The 3,723-nt window shown below is 37.7% G+C and overlaps 2 pseudogenes; one reads left to right on the top strand and one right to left on the bottom strand.

Moving 5' to 3' along the window:
• Positions 1 to 323: 323 nt before the first annotated feature.
• On the bottom strand, positions 324 to 1,785 carry LOC130504971 (uncharacterized; annotated as a pseudogene).
• A 224-nt stretch (positions 1,786 to 2,009) lies between these two features.
• On the top strand, positions 2,010 to 3,467 carry LOC130504972 (uncharacterized; annotated as a pseudogene).
• The last annotated feature ends 256 nt before the right edge of the window (positions 3,468 to 3,723 follow it).

The following is a 3,723-nucleotide window of genomic DNA, read 5'->3' as shown; positions in this document are numbered from 1 at the left end:
AGAGCATTAAACAAATAGCATTTTGAGAGCATTAACATCTTGTAAATATTTCTAAATGTTTGTGTGGTAAATGTTAATTGAATAATAACGAGTATAATGCTTATTATATTGCTCTGCTAATCAAGCCCAACAATATTGTAATAATGCAATGTAATCTGTTTTTTTTTCATCAAATGTAATGTAATCTGTTTAGTATGCATTTGATGATAATAACTTGCACTCCAAGATAGCTTTAACTAAAGGGAACAAGATATCAAACGAGTTTTTTAGGTCGTCCCATAACAATGCACCAATGTAATGCAGGAGTAGAGATATATACTATATCAGACCAAAGTTCATGTCCTTGTTTGGTTTTAATCATGTTAGAAATGTAGTCCATGCAAAAAAAAAAAGACATTAAAAAGAAGATAAAAAGAGGGATGTAATTGAGATAACACTCTTCTTCCAGATGTGTTCTTCTTATTCACAACAAGGTTAAACAATAATGACAGTCAAAAGAGCCAATTGACACTAATGTTACCAAGCCAGATCAAAAGAGGAAACTGTGCTAAAGCTACAAAGATCAAGAGATAATGATGCCTGCTTGAGTCATAACTCCTAGCTTCCGCAAAGAGAACCCGCTTCATTGTCTTCACCAAGAAAACCCCAGTGCATAAGCAAGTCCATGGAATCAAAACATAGTAAGAGTAACCCCAGATGATCTTGCCAAGAACAGCTAAGCAGAGACCAGCGAAAGCATAGCCTGCATATGCCACAATGTCCAAGAGAGGCGATTCGCTGCTACCCAATGAAAGCAACGTTATCTTCAGCAGCATGACTTGCAGAAACCAGCCAACCATTCCTTTCACAAAAAGCCAGTTCAGCGCTTCCGGAGAAAACCTAGCACCAAGGATCAAAAGTGTGGAATTAAAAGACATAAATACATGAATAGATCTATATATAAGATAAACAAAGTAACTTACTTCCCGTAGAGTCCCAGTGAGAAACCAGCAAGAACAAGATAGGTGCCAAAGGCCATGAGGGGAATGTATAAGTCTGGGGCATTAATATCATATATAGGAGGCTTGTATGAAAGTCTACCCACAACTGGTTCTGAGATTCTAGTCCAATGTCCCTGACAGACAAGGTTTACAGCAAGACTCATCATCATAAAGAGCAAAACAAAACTCAAAGTAAGGCTTCCTCTTTATACCCTATGAAGGAAAGGAATCAGAACAATCTTCAACTTGTTCCTCACGTATTGATCATTCACTTGAAAATAGTATTGTGGATCGGAGAAGTAACGAGTTATCTGTTCATACAACAACTTAAAAGAGTTAAAACAAATGAAACACCAAAGTTATGAATACACAAAACTTACGTTGCTCTGCACATACTCAGAGCTGGATCCGAATATTTCTCCCATAAGCTCCCAAGCCGCTTCTGATAAGGCCAGAGCCAGGTCCAGAGAAGGGATTGCCCAAATGGGTTAGGCTGAGGAGTTTTCTGAGGAGGCATTGGCATCCCAGGTTGTGGTCCCATGTTGTTGTTATTATACATCTCTGACACTCAACACAAAACCAGAGCAAATAAAAAAAAAAGAGGTTAAATTTGAAAGCTAATACGTGACAAAGAAAGAAACTTTATTTGAACATGATTCTTGTCTAAGAGGTTTCATGCTTTTGTAACAAGCCAATCATTTAAATGATTCGCTCTCTTTAACACAAGTAAAATCGAACAAGGAATGATAAAGACAGACCTGAAATAAGCTTTGAAGGAGATGATAGATCTAAGCTAGAGCCCTTGCTTTCACGGTTGATTTGATTATGCGACAAGTAAAGAATCTCGTTTAGATCGTGTAAGAAAAGTCGTTGTGAATCGCAACATGTTTGCTCTTCTTCATCGCACAGCCAATAGAAGTTTGACACGTCCTAATTTACTTTTCGTTATTTTATTTTATTCGAAATAAGTTTAGGGTTATTAATGAGAGAACTCGAAAGTCGAGGAGTTATATTGCACTTTTCCTAAAATAAAAATAAAAAAGCGTCAAAGTCGGAAGAAGAGAAAGTTTCGAGTCTGTTTCTGTGGGGAGATGGAGGTTCCAAGCTGTGAGAAGATGCTTGAGTGTATGAGCTCTTGTCTCTCTCAGATCAAATGGCGAATCAAGCCCACTTCCAAACGCCGTCTCGAAATAGGTTCCCTTCTTCCGTTCTCTCTCTATGGTGAATTGAGAAAAATATATTTTGATTCCTTTGAGTTTTTATTGTGTATCTGATGATGATGCGTTTTGATTGCCTTTGTTTGGTGGGTTTTATCATTTTTCATCATAAAGTTTGAAACTTTAGTAATTAGCATCATTATATAGATCGTTCAAATATCAAACACTTGACTCTTGTAGTAAGTAAAGTATGATCTCAGTTTTCCCCTTATGATTTGAATTTGTAGATGTGCTGGCACTATGCACGGGGATGAGACCAGTTGTGATGATTGACTATGGTGGCAAGTTGCCTGAGCTTCAAGACCGCTTGCTTTCCCCTTCTTGAGCTTCTCCAAGAGGTTGTTAGTCTTCATCTCTTTCTTCTTCAAGCAACATTAGTACTTGGAGTGTGTCTGTCTGTATGTGTGTAGCTGACTTTGTGTCCTCTTTAGGGTTTACCAGTCTTTAAAGATCTGAGGGTTATGGTGATAGAGGATATGATTTACCTGATAAATGTGAGAATACTGCCCAAGTGGTTGAGTTCAGAACCTGAGTTGTTCTTCGTCGACTTGGAACAAGATCCTCCAAAGGTTGTTCCTTTTTTATAAAAAGCTTTCTGTCTTTGTTTCATGCTCTCATTCTCTTGCTTTTTTTTTGTTTCAAGATGGTTGAACAAAGCAAGGAAAGCAATCTTGGGATGCAGCTTAGGTCGATTCAGAAGCTATTCTCTTCCACATTTCCTTTAGATGGGAGCAACAATGATACCAAGACATCACTTGATGAAGCCAACTCTTCTCAGTCTTCTTTACTCATCGATCTTAGCTGTTGTTTACAAGACACTAAGGTTACAATCCCAACATTTAACGGGTATATTTTCAAAATCCAACTCTTTCTTCATTCATCCACCATATGCTGTCATCATAGTTTTTATTAAGCGTTGGTCTGTGTTATCAGATGGCTTCTGGACTATCCGGTTGTGTATTTATTCGGCACAGATCACATTGAAGAAGCAATCTACAACCTCTCAACCAAGTCTCTCCGCATCTTCAAAGTTCTAGTACAAAGGTTAGCTATTGTATATATGTTCTAAACTCTTAGCTTTCTGACCATTGTTGTGATGTAACTTAAATATCTTCCAGGAATGGTGCCACTGAGAAAGACTCTCTTTTAGAAGAGCTAACAAGGTAATGACTTCAAAGCCGAGATGCTTACTTCGATGCATAAACAACATTGCATCTGTAAAACTCAGTTTTGGAAATTGGCTTTGCATTTTCGGTGCCATATGATCTGAGTATGGAGGAAGCAAGGAAGTGTGGGCTGAAGCATTTCTGGAGAGGATGAGTTCAAGGTGGGAAGAATGCAAACACATTTGGAGTTCTTTGGATTTGCAAGTTTCTGAATGTGTATCCTCAAGCTATTGTTCTTTAAGGCTTTCACTACTTAAAACAATCGTTACAATCGTTCAGTAAACTCTGGTAATGAGTTTTATTTAGTTTATAGTTACCCAAAATACAAACACCCCTAACAGATCAAACAGTTCTCTGAAC

This window comes from Raphanus sativus, unplaced genomic scaffold (genome assembly GCF_000801105.2).
Source record: "Raphanus sativus cultivar WK10039 unplaced genomic scaffold, ASM80110v3 Scaffold1912, whole genome shotgun sequence".
NCBI classification, from domain to species: domain Eukaryota; kingdom Viridiplantae; phylum Streptophyta; class Magnoliopsida; order Brassicales; family Brassicaceae; genus Raphanus; species Raphanus sativus.
The sequence above is the reverse complement of the archived record's forward strand: the minus strand, read 5'-3'. Positions and strand labels throughout refer to the sequence as shown.